General features: G+C 35.4%; 1 pseudogene; it reads right to left on the bottom strand.

Annotated features, from left to right (window-relative positions):
• Nucleotides 1-601: 601 nt before the first annotated feature.
• LOC114081169 (olfactory receptor 9G4-like) lies at nt 602-1,536 on the bottom strand (annotated as a pseudogene).
• Between the last annotated feature and the right edge of the window lie 16,317 nt (nt 1,537-17,853).

Below are 17,853 nucleotides of genomic sequence, written 5' to 3' on the forward strand. Positions count from 1 at the left end.
AAACAAACAAAAAACCATTAAATCCTTTTCTACTCTTTCCAAAATGTCCCAAAGAAAATCAAGAGCAAAAATTTTATAAAAAATATAATGGACAAAGATACAGAAGTTTGAACTATTCAGTATTATAGACTTAGAAAATGTACATCACAAAAAGTAATGATAATCATAAAAGAGGGCTTTGTTCAATGTTTCATTGTTACAAGTATAAATTGTCAATTATGAAGGAAATATAGAAATCTGTATTAACGTATTTCTAAGTCTATTGGCTGCAGTGGCACATGACTTGCCATGTCAGTTACTTGGAAGATTGATGCAAAATACAAAATGAACTTAATGCACAAGTTCAGGGTCATCCCAGGCAATTTACTGAGGCGAACTTATCTCAAAAAAAAAAAAAAAAAAGAGGGGGTTTATTTATGTAGCACAGCTACATCATAAATAGCACAGTTCAGTGGCATAGCACTTGCCTGTCATTTATGTATGAGTTCTTGGATTCAATACCCAGTACCACAGAACAAAACAAAGAAAAAAAATCAATCAAACAAACAAATACCTACAGTCAATAAATTGTAAACTATAATAAAATAGTCAAAAATAACCTTCATGCCTGTGATGGAATGGACACTATTGCTTTCTTGAAGGCCTCTTTGACATCTTTATTCCTCAGGCTGTAGATGAGAGGGTTGAGCAATGGGTTGATGATGGTGTAGAACAGGGCAGCCACTTTGTCTCCTGGGAGTTGCTGGAAGTAGGCCTTGAATAAACAAAGAGCAAGGAACCGTAGAAGGGCATGATCGAGACCAGGTGGGAACCACAGGTAGAAAATGCTTTAAATCTTCCTGAGGCTGAGCGGATCCTCAGGATGGCCAGGAGAATGTTGAAATATGAAATGAGGATGGCAAGAAGGCAGGAGAGGACAGTGAAGCCAACCATACTGGACAGGATTATCACAGCTGCTCGAGTATCTGAACAGGAAATTTTTATCAATGGTAGAACATCACAGAAAATGTGATCAATGATATTTTTGCCACAGAAACTCAGCCGGAAAGTATTGGCAGTATGGGCTGCAGCATTTAAAACTCCTCCTATGTAAGAGCCAGCAACAAGACCCATGCAGAGAGAAGAGGACATGATACCCGAATAAAGCAATGGATTGCAAATTGCTACATGGCGGTCATACGCCATGGCTGCGAGGAGATAGCACTCAGTATAGGCTGCAAAACAGGAAAAGAAAAACTGAGCCCCACATCCAGCCAAGGAAATGCGCCTGTCTTCTGAGATACAGTTGGCCAAGAGTTTAGGAGTATATACAAAGGTGTACCAGAAATCCCAAAGAGACAGACTGCCAATGAAAAAATACATAGGTGTATGTAGCTTGGAATCTATCCTGATTAAGATGACCAGGCTCATGTTCCCTGACAAGGTTAGCAAATAGAGCGTCAGAAATATTGCAAATAGAATCAGCTGCCACCGGGGGTCTGCAGAGAGGCCCAGCAAGATGAATTCAGTCAGGATGGTGCGGTTTCCCACTTCCATGTCCACAAAGGGGAAAACCTGAATATCAGAATATGGGAAGAACAGAAAACAGTGCATCAATTAATCAATTAAGCCATCAATTATTAGGGAGTAGACATTGATCTTTTTTTGTTGTTCTGTTTAGAATTATATGACTTCGATCTGTGACTTTGGAAAGCAATTGGGATTATAGTCAGATCCTATTTTAAAATTAGTGCTTCCATTTATTATGGGTTTGATGCAGGACCATTCCCTTATTAAACAAGTGAGAAGAAATAAGCTCACAAAGATTACTAATAGCTTTCTGGCAAGCTGTCTGATTGTGCAAAGATTCGTAAGAGACCACCCAGCTGAATGTTTGGTGCACAGTATATATTTGGCAAATTTCAGCTTTTACTCACAACTCAACAAAAAGATCTTATGTACCAAGTAGTGTGATGGTATTTATAGGAATACTGATATATTGTACTCTTCCTGCTGCTACACTGCAATTAGAAATTCATATTAGGAACTCTGTGCAAGTTACTACTCAGGTCCTACTCTTAACCAGTTTTTCTCCCCTTAACACTATAAGGAAAGTGATTTTATGATGATCTTTTTACAGATGAAGTATTTAAGTATTTAAGTATTTAAGTAGCAAGTCTGAGTCACAGAGCTGATGAGTAGCAAGCTCATAATTACCCAGAAATTTCTTAATTGAGAAATGTGCTCCTAACATTAAGCCATTGACCACTCAGAATTGCACAATTCTTTTCTCCTATTTTCTTCTACCCAAGGCAATGCTATGGGTCTCTTAATATACATCCCTTTACTTATTAAAAAGTTTAGAAAGATATCTTACTTGGGAGATCTTTGTTTTTAATTTTCTTCCAAGTGATATAAAATTATATAAAACATTTTATAAAATTATAAAAACATTTAAGAACTCTGTGTAGAGTTAGGAAAGAATGTACCAAATGTAACCTTTCCTTGAAGAGAGGAATTAAGGTCAGTAGTCTAAAACTCTCCCTAAAGGGGAAATTCTATTTGCATACATTTTATCTTCAAAACACTAGGGAAGGCCACAGATAAGAATATTTCAAAATATATATTTGGTAATGAATGTTTTATATCTTCTTTTTTACACCAAAGCAATTAGGTCTTAGAGTGTATAAACAAAATTAGGTGAAAACTTGAGAACACTCCATTAGAAGACTTGATATTTTATTCATGGCTCTGACTTCTGTGTACATGATAAAGAGATCACATAATATTTTTAAAATAACTAACTTATGTACCTCTGTGGTACAAAACAAACAAACAAACAAACAAACAAAACAGAGTTCTTTGATTTCCAGGGTGAATCTGTTTTTCTTTTTTTTCTTTTTTTTTTTTTTTCACTTCTTGAATTTTCTGTTGCCTATTCTCATCAATAGTTTGCTGTGGGCAGATCCACAGAGATTACAAACCTAGGTCTCAAGAGGCTATTCGTGACTGTCACTTTTGGAATCCAGCCACCACCATGTAAAAACAATTCAGGGTTAGCTCGCTGGGTAAAAAGACATCTGGTCATGTTCTCTGTTTTATCCAAGCTACATGAGTTTAGGCCGTAGAAATGGGAGTGGGGCCATTCTATATGATCCAGCACCCATTTGAGCTAAGAGCTCACCACAGCCATGAGGAAGACCAGCTGAAGACATACAGGTCTGGTGCAGGCAGAATTGAATAAATACAGTTCTATATGGGTTTCAGTTCTGATTCCAATACATGATAACTTTATAATATTTAGATATTGTTAATAAGTTCTGAACTTACAATTTTTACCTCTTAAAATGTTAGAAATTTTCAAGTATTGTATGGATAAGATGCATAAAGTCCAGAAGCTTGAAAAAAAATACAATAGGAGCTCTTTTATTCCAAGGGAAAGGATAATAATTGCAAAATTTTTGCAAGTTAATTATCTGGGGAAAGGAAATAAGGTCAGGCTTCTACAAAGAGGCAATATAAACCTGGTCTTGGTGTCATTCAGAGAGTCCTGCTGAATTTTACAAATTTATTAATTTTGTTTTCTACTCTCCTGAAATTTTTTTTTGGTTCACACAGCTTGCCTACTTTTGTTGTGATGAAGACCTTTAAAATCCATATTAGCACATTACAAGTACACAATTCAGTATAAGTATAGCCAGTGTGCTGTGCATTTAATCCCCAGCACTTATTTATTTATTTGTAGCTGAAAGGCTGTGCTCTTTGACCACCTTACCACCTTGATACTTCCCAGCTTCTGGCAGCCACCTGTCTACTCTCTGTCTCTATGATTCCACAGTTAAGGTTAAACTTGTTTTTCTCCATCAGACTTATTTCACTTAGATAATATTCTATATGTTCATCCATGTTACAATGCCATGTTTAATGGAAATAGGAAAAAAAATCTCATGGTTTATGTAACTAAAAATCTCATAAAGCTAGAACCAATTTAAGAAAGAAATAAGCTAGAGGTATCCTGCTTCCTGATTTCAAACTCTTCCAAAGCTATAGTCATTAAAACAGTACATGACTTGTATAAAAGCAGACCCATTAAGAGCCCAGAAATGCCATTAATCCTTGATAATGTGACCAAGAATACACAGCACGAAAAGAAGAGTTTCTTTGATATGTATATATGTATAACTCCTGCAAAAGAATGAAATTGGACCCATATTTCTTACTACTTGAAATGGACTGAAAACATAAATATAAAAACTTTAATTATAGCCACTTAGAATAAACATAGTTGGGAGGTCCTTGGTATTTGTCCTTGATATTTGTCTTTGGATACGATGCTAGAGGCAAAGAGAGCAGGTGCAAAAATGAACAGATGGGACTGCACACATTTTTGTAATTTGACAAAGAAGTGACATTCTGAGAAGTACAAAGTCCATTGACTGGGGACAGTTTATTTAGAGTGCTAACATTCTATGAGAAGAGTTGATTAGCATGTTTAAATGGAATTTGGATGTAGTTCTAGTGGTAATTACATGGGTAATTTTGTAACAGTCGATCTCCTTCAGGGAACACATATAAGTTTTGTTGTTGTTGTTCCTTTTGGAAGCACAGACTTTCTATGATTCCAATTTGTTAACAACTGTTATAGACTCTGTAAGAAAAGAATAGACCATCTCATGTTGCAATATTGTGTGGCAGAGCAGATTAAGAAAATTCATATGCACATATATCTTCTCTTACATGGGATAATATAATCATTTTTGTTGAAGTGAGAGTATCAAGATGACTGCATTCTTTTCATTTTGATATTTTAATTCTCATTCTTGTTCACCTAAAATAATAAACTTTAAGCTTGTGCACATTCTCTAGCAACTGTATCCCATAAGTTCTTTATCTGCAAGTAATAAATAGATTTGAAGTTTTTGGAATCATGCATCTCTTTGAGGATATGATAAAAATAATAATAATTCTCTATATACACATAAACACATATGTATAACACTTATATATAGGTCTGCATGTATACACAAATATGAAAATATTCACAAACCCAATATTTTTGTGGATTTTGTGCACATGATTCCCAGGTTAAAAATTCTAAGATTCAAAGATAGCCATGTTTATGTACAGTGCTAACAATCTATAAAAAGAGCTGATTAATTTAGCATGCTTAAAGATGGACTTCCAATCTTCACTTCCAAAACAGATCTGTTTATTTCTTGAATTGGGAATCAACCTATTTCCTTTGTTTCCTATTAGCTCTGAATAACCCAGCAAATACCTATGTCCCTATCTTCGAGTCCTATCCTAATTTGTTCTCTTTTAACCACCTGCACTGCTGCCACCCTGGTCTAAACCAACATCATCTTTTCAAGGAGGAGTCAATAGCTTCTAACTTGTCTACACCCTTATTTCCCTATAGTCTATTTCAATAGAGCATCCAGAAGGATACTTAAAAGTACAAGGGAGGGAACAGGTAATATGACTCTTGGATTTAAAACATGTGAAACTCCCAATTTATTTTAAGTGCAAATCAATTTTTTTTTACAATGGCCATGAAATCATTCATGGCTTTACTCTGCAAGTTGCAATATTCTGACCCTCATTCCTCTGTTGCTCTGTTCCAGCCTTATTGACTTTCTCAAAATTTCACCAACATGACATCCTGCTGTAGTATCAAAGATTACTGACCATCTGTTTCTTCTGCCTGAAGATACATGCGTGGCTCATCCCCTCACTTCAAGTGTTTTTCATGTCATTTTCTAACCAAAGCCCATTCTGACAACTATTTATGTGCCTCAATCACTTTCAACCAACAGTCTCCATCTTATTTTCTTTGTTCATATTTCTCTATCACCGCCACCCCACTGATGATATAGTCATCTCCCAAGTAACTGAATTGATTTTTTTTCTCCTGACCACAATGCAATATCCTAAAAAGAGTTTTATTTTGCATTCTGCTATAACCCAGCATATAGAACTGTTTCAAGTGAAAAGAGACCCTTAGTAAATCCTTCTACAATGAATAAATGGGGGAATTTTACTTATATCTTGAATTTTTTTTTGTCTAACATATTGTCTACTTTTATCCTAGTTCAAAGCATTCAGGTTATAAAACTACCAGTCATTTGAGTTTACTAGCACAGTGTACTGTTATCACTACTAAGAAGGAAGAGTAAAGGAAAGAGAAGGTGCATTCTTAAGACCTCAAATCCATACGGAATTTGAGAGAAGTTGCCAATTAAAATGGAAATGTGAAATGATAGGCGTAAGATACATCAGAGCTTTTCATGTTAAAGCCTCCTACATAGAATGGCTCATTGAGCAGCATCTTACCACATAGCAGTTCTCTCAGGAGAATTAAAAATTTTATGGAAATAATGTGACCTCTGGAACCTGGAAATGAGAAGTAAGAAATGAAACTTTATACACTAGAAGTCTGGAAGACGGAGCAGAACATCAATGAGAGTCGAAAGTATGGCCGGTTTTGTCCTCTAAATTTCTCCACTACCTAAGTAAAAAATGCATGGTCTGACAAAACTACCCAGATTGAATTTTATATTTACATGAACGTAGAATAGCACGGGGTAGAATCTGACTAGAGAGAGAGAGAGAGAGAGAGAGAGAGAGAGAGAGAGAGAGAAAGCAATGATCCATTTAGAGTCAAGCAAGACTGCATTGCCTTATAGTGGCCGCTAAAGTTAACAGAGGCCAAACTGGTTCTGAACCTCACCCAAGTTGCTTACTTTGGTCAGTTCCTAAAAGTGACGCTCCTTTCCATGTCCTCTGGTGGCTAGTCATGGCCTGGTCGGAGCCTATACATGCCTTTCCTCAACAGCCCTTTGAGAATCCTCCTACATAGAGGTAGGGAACCTGTCCTCAGTCTCCAAAGACTCAATTCGAGTCCATCTGGAATTTGCTGACGACATTTTAATTAGGATCTGATGAATTGGGTAACCTTTTATTAAAAGTTGACACCACGGATCTAAATCACAATATAATCATTAAGTGACCTGATGATAGAAATTCTACAATTATACTAATTAGACTACCTTGAATTTATTCTATGGTACATAATTTTTCCCTCCTCCTGTGATCTTCTCTTCCTCCGTGCTACCTTTCCTTGTCTCTACCGTGAGAAACTCTTGTCATCTTTGGAATTATGGGCTGAATCATTCCTCCTTAATATCATATTAATATTCTAATATCTAGATCCTCAGAATGTGGCAGTGTTTGAAGACACAATTTTTTAAAATAAAGCATTTTTAGTCCATTCTAGTTATACATAATATTTGGGTTATTCTGGCATAAATATACAAGCTTGTAATAAAATTCTTCCAATGAAGTCCCCCGGACTTTCCCTTTTCCTCTCTTCCTCCCTCCCCATGTTCCCTTTTCTCTCTTCTACAGTTCTTTTTCTCCTTATTTTTATTTTTTAATTAGTGCACTTTATATATGTATATATATATATGTGTATGTGTGTGTGTGTGTGTGTGTGTGTGTGTATATATATATATATATATATATATATATATATAGGCAGACAGGTTAAATAAAGAGATATCTAAGTTCAAATAGTAATTAAATAGTATTATCAATATGATATATATATATATTATATTTTAATATTAAATTATCAGGTGAAAATTAGAAATTCTCACATAACTGGGATTTATACACACACGCACACACACACACACACACACACACACACATATCTCCATCTCACACCTAACTACATAGATAACCTAAGGAATGAAAGAAACACATCTGATAAGATGTTAATATGAAAATGTGAAAGAATGCAAACGTTTCAATAGCATACACACACAGGGAGAACAAAGAAAATTAACAATTGGAATCAATAATGTGAGTAAAATATAAACAAAGAATCTTGTTGTGCTTAAGATGTGGAATGTTCCCCAAAGGCTCAGATTGAACCTTTGAAACACTTGGTCCCCAGTGTTTCAAAGTTTTGAGGTCAGACATTTAGGAAATACTAAATCATGAAGGCTGTAATGTAGTGGATTAACCAATTTTTTTTTTAAATTTAGAAATCTGAATGTTATTGGGAGGTAAGACATAGTAAGAGGAAGTAGATCATTAGGGGTGTTCCTTTGGGGGCTATATCTTCTCCTCGACCCTTTCTTTCTCCCTGTTGGCTCCCTGGCTGTCATGACCTGGCCATCTTGTCTTTCTAAGTACTTCTGTTATCACCTTCATCTGCACCTCAGGCCTAGAGCAATGGAGCCCCCCGACCATGGACTTAAAAGTCAGAAATTGTGAGCCAAAATAAACCTTTCCATCTTCAAGTTGTTTGTGTCAGTATTTGGTCACAGGAACAAAAAATTACTAAAACAGACCTAAATTGGCACTTTTTCAAAATAAGATATATAAATGGGAAACACAGGAAAAAATGCTCAACATTACTAAAAATAGGGAAATGCAAATTAAAATCACAGTCAGGTATCATATCATGCTGTTAAATTGGTTACTGCCATATACCAAAACAATAATAAGCATTGGCAAAATTGTGGAGAAGAGGGAAGGCTTACACAGTGTTCATAGAAGTGTAAAATAGTATAGCCATTATGAAATAAGTTACAAATTCTCCTTAAAGTAGTAAAGATCAAATGAGGTATGATGACACTTCCTGTAATCCCAGTGACTTGAGAGGCTGAGGTAGAAGGATTACAAGTTCAAGGCCAGCCTGGAAACTTAGACAGAACATGACTCAAAATAAAATTTAAAATGGTCTAGAGGTTCAGCTCAGTGGAGAGCACTTCTGATTTAATTCCCGGTGCCATAACTAACTAAATAAATAACTAAATGTAAAAATAGAACTACCATCCAGCAATCCCTTTCTAAGTATTGTGTATGTATACACACACACACACACACACTACTATATATTATATAAAATACATGCATATGAAATATGTAGATATATATTTGTGTGTGTGTATATATATATATATATATATATATATATATATATATATAAAATTCAGACTTCTAAAATGTAAATCATACCATTTGCCACTACATGGATTGTCCTAGAGGTATGTAAAATAACCCAGTCTTAAAACTTGAATCAAAGTGTGAAATATGATATATCAAGAAATTTGTAATGTTTTGAACAACCAACAATAAAAAATTAAAAAAAAAGACAAATACAGCATTCTCTTAACTATAGGTGAAATATAAGAGTCAATATCACAAAAAACAAAGTTTATAATGGTGGTAACAGGGGCTAGGAAAAGATGGGGAGAATTATGAGATGTTATTCAAAGAGTACGAAATTTAAGTTACACAAGATGAATAAGTTCTCAGAATCTAATGTACAGCATGATGACTATTACTAAATATACTGCGTTATATTTTTGAAATTTGCTAACAGAGTAGATTTTAAAAGTTTTCACAACACAGACACTCACACAAAAATGGTACTGAGGTGAAGGGTAGTTAATTAACTTGATGATGGTCATAACCTCACTGTGTATACATGTATCAAAACATGTTCTTCATCTTAAATGTACATAATTTTTATTTGTTAAATATATTAAATATATTTTGATAAAGCTTAAAAAGTAAAAGATACACACTGGCATACATATCCTTTTTTATTAATGTCACAGTATCATTAATTTTAAAATATATTCAAATTCTTTGAAACCAACTTAAAAAAAGAAAAACAGACTGGGGTTCTCACCTTAAACAATGATTATTTCTTGTTATCTGATTTTATCAATTTCTGAGACTACAGGTTAATAACAGTGACAATTGATAATGTTTTTTAAAATCATTTCCCCAAATATTTTTATTAAAGGAAACTTTGTTCTATCTAACATTTCCTCAGGCCATCTTTGACGTCTTTATTTCCTCCCTTCCTCTCTTCCTCCCTTCCTCCCTCCCTTCTTCTCTCCCTTCTTCCTCTCTCTCTCTTTCTTTCTCCTGGGATTGAACGTAGGGGTGCTTTACCACTTAGCTATATCCTCAGTCTCAGTCCTTTTTATTTTCTATTTTGAGACGATGTCTCCCTAAGTTGCTGTGGTTCTCACCAAGTTGCTGAGGCTGGTCTCAAAATTTTGATTCTCCTATTTGATCCATCCAGTCACTGGGATTATAGGCATAAGGCACCATACCCAGCACGATCTTTAGTTCTTTTTTTTAATATTTATTTTTTAGTTGTAATTGGACACAATACCTTTATTTTATTCATTTATTTTTTATGTGGTGCTGAGGACCGAACCCAGGGTCCCACACGTGCGAGGCGAGCACTCTACCGCTGAGCCACAACCCCAGCCCATCTTTATTTCTTACTCAAGGGGTTCAACACTGGGATCACCACAGCACAGAACACCAACACCACTTTGTCTGGGGCACTGCTAGTGTGCATTTGGACGTAAGAAAAGAAATAAATCATAGTACAAGGTCACAGATTTTAGATGAGATGTACGGGTGGAGAAGGGCTTCAGGTGGCCCTTGGTGGAACCCATGTTCTAGATGGATGCAGTGATGGATGAGTAAGGGATGGAGTCAGTATGGTGGGAGTGATATGTTGGAGATGAGTCTAAAATTCAGCACAGATTAGTACTCTCCTTCATATCATAGGCCAATTTTACAAATGGGCGAAGATAACCCAAGAAATCAATGATATTTTTACCATGGTAATTCAGAGTCAATGTCTCACTGATGATGATAGTAGAGTGTGCAAAGTCATCAAAGTATGAAGCTGCAACAATACTGGTTTATAACTTTGGGAACATAGTGGAGGAATAAATAAGAGATTCAAAATGGTCACATAGTGGTAATAATTCATGGTGGTTAACAGGTAACATTCCCTGTGGACCGGTCTAGCAGAGAAGAAGAACTGAGCCAGGCAGTCAGCACAGGAAACACTTTTGTCTTCAGAGATGCAGGTTTTCAGGATTAAGGGATCAAAATAGAGGAATACTAGAGATCCAGGAATAGCAGAACTCCAGGGAAAAGCTACATGGGTATGTGGACCTTAGAATATGCACAGAACAGAGAAATGAGGGTTAATTTTCCCTCATGACATTGCTGACATGTATGATGAGGAAGATAAAAAAAGAGTATGCTTCCTAACACCACATCTGTTGTGAACCCTAAGTACGATCTCCTTCACTACCCTGAAACTTTTCTCATGTATTGAATTTTGGATTTCTATGGTGGCTTTTGTAAAAATAGTAATAAATGCATCATGGCTTCAGATATTATTCTATGCTTTAGATAATTATCATATGTTTTAGATAATCAAAAACTCATTGGATTCATGTTTTTCTTTGTGAGATGTGCCTACGATAAACTGGGTATTGTCCTTTGGGATGGTGGGAAGTCATTTCTATGCTTCCTTGGAAGTTAGTAAGCATATAAAGTAGTATATGTCACCTTATATTTTCAGTCTAAATCTTCATCCTATAGGGAGAGGGAAACTTGTGTATACTCTCCTTATGATGCACTCAGGGAGCTGGGGAACCATATGGAATATATGGAAAAGGGTTTCTGAAGGAATGCTCTGATGTTTCTTCAGGTCTTTGAATTCTTTACATTTTCCCAGATAATTACTATGCTTCCTTTGAAGTTAGTAAGCATGTAAAGTAGTATATGTCACCTTATATTTTCAGTCTAAATCTTCATCTTATAGGGAGAGGGAAACTTGTGTATACTCTCCTTATAATTACTTGAAGAAAAACTTATTATTTTAATTTTAATTTGGACTATCACTGGAAGTACATTATACTGTAATATTCTCAAAGTTAATATTTTCTCCAAAATTGTATTCACAAAACCAAGTATACAGGTTTACATTGAAGTAAAAAAGAACAGATAGGCTTACATGATAGGTATGTGAGTTCACATTCTTTGAATAAAAGACTTGTTACTTTCCCTGTTCTTGAGCTATAAAATATCAGGTGATGATTAATACTTGATGTTTAATACTTGATGAAAAATATGGGATATATATAATATATCCCATACACATTATATATATATGTACACATTATATATATATGTGTGTGTGTGTGTGTGTGTGTGTGTGTGTGTGTATCTGATCTCATAGAATTTATGTTTGTAGGGAGATAAGATAAAAGAAATTACCTTGCGTCACAGGAAAAATACAATGTGTTAAAAGAGAATCATATATCTTCATGCCTGTTCTCTACCTAGTTCATTTCACTTCAGCTTTGAAAAGTGATTTTACTACCTGAAGTTACCCAGTGACCCAGCTCTTATTGTGAAATTAAAGGTTAACAAAGTTTGTATACCTTACAAGACACTCATTTGTTAAAGCTCATATTTAATGTAGTTTTAGAAATAAAAATCAGACAAGTTTTTTAAAAAGATATCATTTTTACCCATATTATTAACTATTTAAAACCATAACATATATGAAAAGATATAATAATCATAAAGAATGCCCAGAAATATTTCTGTCTATTGGCACATGTTTAAATGAGGAAATCAAGCAGGAATGATCCTCCTCCTTTCACTTACATTTCCTGTTATTCTCATATTTTACTTAGTTCGTTTTAAGAGTAAATAATGAAAAACTCATTATTCTCATATTTTACTCAGTTCATTTTAAGAGAAAATTGCTAAACCATATACTTGTGTTTTAGCAAAGTTTTATTTTGGCAAGATGAGTAAAATCTCAAAGCAATAAGATATGTAATACAATATTATTTAAAAGATTTATATTTTAGGCATTACTGTTAGATTATATTGCCCAGGTATGATTATTTTTTTAAAAATTTTGTACATTTATGTAAATTTATAAAATATGCAGCTATAAAATGGCAAGGTATTTAGGATTAGCCTAAAAGTGGGGATTATTATAGATTTCAAAAAATATATTTAGCAAACCTGCAGCCTAATTCTTTAGACTGGCACTTGGCAGCATTTTCTTTTCACACTGTTAATAAGTTGAACTCAGATATAAGTCACAACAAAATTCTCTAAATCCAAGCAGAATATACTTTGAATTAGTTAATTTTATCTATCATATATACTAAAAGTCTGTGCATTAGCATGATATTCTAGTACACACAGCATTAGACAAAATGGTGGCAGCTCAGGGTAAGCTTTTCTGTTACTTATTCCTATACTTCATTTTTTAAAATTATTTTTTATTCTAACTTGTTAAATATGACAGCAGAATGCATTATAATTCATATTATACATATAGATTACTAATTTTCATATCTCTGTACACAAAGTAGTCACAATATTCGTGTCTTCATACATGTACTTAGGGTAATGATATCCATCTCATTCCACCATCTTTACTACCACAATTCTCCCTCCTTTCCCCTCCCTCCCCTTTGCTCTATCTAGAGTTTGTCTAATCCTCCCATGCTCCCCCTCAACCCCATTATGAATCAGTATCCTTATATTAGAGAAAACATTTGGCATTTTTTTTTGGATAGGCTAACTTGACTTAGCATTATATTTTCCAACTCCATCTATTTACCTGCAAATGCCATGATTTTATTCTCTTTTAATGCTGAATAGTATTCCATTATGTTATATACTACATTTTTTTAATCCTTTCACCAACTGAAGGGCATCTAGTTTCTTCTCATAAGATGATATATAATCAATCAACAGATATATGAAAAAATATTCAACATCTCTAGCAACTAGAGAAATGGAAATCAAACTACTCAAGATTTCATCTCACTCCAGTTAGAATGGCAGCTATTAAGAATAAAAACAGCAATAAATGTTGGCAAAGATATGGGGAGAAAGGCACACTCATACATTGCTGATGGGACTGCAAATTGGTGCAGCCAATCTGGAAAGTAGTATGGCAATTCTTTGGAAAACTGGGAATGGAACCACCATTTGACCCAGCTATCCCACTCTTTGATTTATAATCAAAGGACTTAAAGCAGCATACTAAGGGACACAGCCATATCAATGTTTATAGCAGCACAATTCACAATAGCTAAACTGTGGACCAACCTAGATGCTCTTATTCCTATACTTTTAAGGACATTTTTCAACCTGTAACTCCCTCAGACTGGTTAATTTCATTACTGAGTTGTTGACAGTTGATGGATCATGATGAAAATGCAATGATGAATATTCCAGATCTTTTATCCCTTGACCACATGGTCTGACTGGTAACTGCATGTTTTAAATGCTGTTACATGAATACCAGAATGATGTGTCAGAAACAATATACAGGTGGGCATTTGAAAACTGTTTAGTCTTAATGTGAATGATATACTCTAAAACTAAATGTGCAATTTCTCTAGCACCACATTCGGTGATTAGCATTAGGTATGTATCCTTTGCATACCATAGCCATGCCCCGTTTCCTGTAAGTGCAATCCTTTATGTTCACATGCTGTCTCACCCCACTGCACCTGACTTCATTTGGGAGGCTCTTGCATGTATTTTTACCTTTGCAGTGAATTGCCTATGCTAATTCAAATGAGAGCTATCGTTTTTATGTTGACATAACTCTAAATATTACAAATGTTTTACCATATACTAGCTGTAGTCTTTTAAGTAAATTTAAGGAATATATTCTTGTTTAAGTTTAAAAAAAGAGAGAGAGAGAATCATAGGCAAAGTATTAAGGTAGCTCACTAGAAGGATAGCACTTTCTCTTGGGAGATGAAAAATGGTCTGTGGAGTATGGAGACCTGAACTGTCTTTGAAACATGGACCAAAAATTAAAAAGGGAAGCAGGCGAGATAGGGCATACAAAAAAAAAGAGAAAAGAAGTATAGTGGATAGACACAAAAACTAAAGTGCATATCTAGGCCATTTGCGTAGGGTACCCAGTGGGAGGGTTCAGTGGTGAAACTGGAGTGCAGCTAAATCATCAGGCACCAAAGTGAAATCGTGGAATATATACCTTGGAGAGCAGAGTGTCATCTCTTCTAGATTCCAGGGAACATCCCTGCTGGGGCCCTGGAATGCTGTCACATATCCATCAGCATAGCAACATAGCTGCTCTGCTGGTAAATCTGTGAAGCCTCTGGCTATGGAATCAGGTTTAATGGCATAGATCGGGTGCTTTTCTTAATGGGGCTGCATAAAGCTCTTGCACTTGGCTCAGGGTCTGGTCTCCTCCCAAAGGAAGAATTTAGGGTAACTTTCTTGCATGTATGCCTTATAGAGGATTCCTGGAATCATTAAAGTCTAAGAATCCTGATGTGTCCCACAGTTACCCCTAGAAGCTAACAATTACCAAAGTCCTTTGCTTGTCCCTCAAGTTTATATTCCATAAGCCATCTCTCTGTGTTTCTCCTCCCTGCTCCCAATCACCCTCCAGACTCTCCTGTAAAGCTATTTCTTAAATGACCTCTACCTCTTCCTGCCTCTCTATCCCTATCAATTCTCTTCCTTCTGCCCTCCATGCTTCCTTGATGGTCTCAGCTCCTTGACTCAGGTTGTCCAAACTCTTTCTTTATGGACCAGCTTAAATAACACTCCTTAGAATCCCGGTCTCCAATATCTTGAGCTGGTAAGAAAACGTTCTCTTTTGCATAGCAATTCATTTAATTTACCGCCATCTTATCTCATGTGTGTGAGATACATATGAATAAGTGGCTAAATATTATATAAGGTGAATCTAGTTTCCCCATCTCAAAAGCTAGGTCATAATAGATACTTAGGAGTGCCTGTGAAGAATACAGTGAGAAGAAATGTTTGTTGGTGACACTTCTTTAAACAGCTACACTTACTCCAGAACTGTGCAGTCCAGGGAGAAGCTTCAGAAGGAGTATTTTGATCTGCATATTTAACTCTGTTAGATGGAGGGTTTGTGTGCACAGCAATTATTCACCAGAACTGGCTTTAGGGGACTGGACCATAGACCACAGTGAAATTAACACTATGAATGGTATCCACATATGACATCTCAATTTTCAGTCTTGTCCTAGTCATTCCCTTCCGTATACTTATTCAAAGTCAAGCCACACTGAACTCAATGCTTTTTCTTATTTGTATTCGCCTCTATGTCCCCCAATTCACTAATCCACTTATGAAATACAAACTTACGTTTTATAAGGGTCTGGTCTCCTCCCAAAGGAATCATCACATATATAAATAATACCTGGAGTAACCCAACATGATTTTCTGGCCTGTAAATGGGAATCAGCGATGTCTGCATCACAGGGTTGCTAGGAGGGCTACCCATGGTCATTTGACTGAGGCCAATTGTCCCTCTTGCTCAAGGTAGCTTTTGGTTTTGCCAGTTGTCCTGGAATAAATGCCATCTTTCACTCTCAAAAGTGCTCTTCCTCAGATATTAAAATAGATAAAAGCTGAAGTGCCCTGTATTTAAGTGCTTCCAAGCTTAATAAGTGGTTGACCTCCAATGTTCTGAGAAGTGCTATGCATATAATTCTGCTATAACTACAAAGCATACACACTTTAAAGTGATGGCCTACTTTGGGGACTGAGAGAATTTAAAGAAGATTCAGTTTATTTTATCCTCAAGTTCTGGGATATATTAGGTAAGAAACAGATGCCAGTTGAACAAGTGAATGACCAGATCTGGCTGAGAAACAGGAGAACTGATGATGCCTAGACACAATTCTGAGCCTCAGGAAATCTACTGGACATATGTATGAGCTCCCTAAAATGCATGAGAAGACATGTTTGCTGGTGGCACTTCTTTAAACAGCTACACTTACTCCAGAACTGTGCAGTTCCAGGGAGAAGAAGTATTTTGATCTGCGTATTTAATTCTGTTAGATGGAGGGTTTATGTGCGCATTATTATGTATTATGAGAGAGTATTAATACTCCTATATCTTACTATCATGAAACTGAAGTTGTAGAATTAGAACAAATGTTTCCTGATTCTTTTTCCGATATTTTTTTACAAAATAGAGAGATGGAGAGCATTGTAAAGAGTGATAGCCATAATCAGAGTGTGGGAAGACGTTTGGGGCACCTCTATAAAGGGCTGGATACATGGCCATGTTCAGTCTGGTGGCATGACTAGATTCATAAGTCAGTATTTGCACAGGGATACGCTGTGAAACACTTGTTGAAAAACACTCATTAGCCTATGATTTCAATGAGCTGAAACTTTGCAAAGTCAAGCAAGCTAGAGAAGTCAGTGTACTCTGAAGGTATAGAAAGAGGAAGAGAGGAGATGGTGTCCAAGGAGCATTTCAGATTATGATGAAAGGTGATGAATTCCTTTCATTATGAAACTGGTTTCCCTTTGCCATTTTATAATCCTCATGCTTTCTAACTGGGCTATGAAAGTTAAAGGGAAACATGCCCCCTTGGGAAAATGGTAACATGACAGAAGATAGTGTTTATTACATCATTTAAACCTACAGGGATATGATAACATTTTTCAAAATTGCATTATTGTCCTTAAGATTAACCATATAAATCCAAACAGTAAAAATAAAGATCATTTCAGGATAAAGTTTACAGATTTATAGCAAATTTATTTTCAGAAATTAAAGAGATGATGGTATATAATACTGATAGATAGATGACAGTCTTATCCAACAAATATCCTTATTTTATAAATGAAGGAATTGAGGTCCACTTCCTGGACATTCAGGAATGATACCCCATATTAATAAACATTGCTAACTGAGAATCTTGTGTTTATAATTTTATTCTCTAAATATAATTGCTTAAAGCACATGGTGATACTGACCAATCAATCACTGAGAAATATAGTTTATGGCAATAGAGTATTCTTGATTATTTTCTAGAATTTTATTTTAAAATGTTAAGATATTTCCCAGCTGTGTGATACCTATGAGTCTATAGTCCCAAACAAACCTTGAGACATAATTGGACAAATACAATTGGATATTTGAAGCTGTGTGGGACCAATAATTCACCAGTATTTGTGTTAGTC

Source organism: Marmota flaviventris, chromosome 9 (assembly GCF_047511675.1).
Source record: "Marmota flaviventris isolate mMarFla1 chromosome 9, mMarFla1.hap1, whole genome shotgun sequence".
Taxonomy (NCBI): domain Eukaryota; kingdom Metazoa; phylum Chordata; class Mammalia; order Rodentia; family Sciuridae; genus Marmota; species Marmota flaviventris.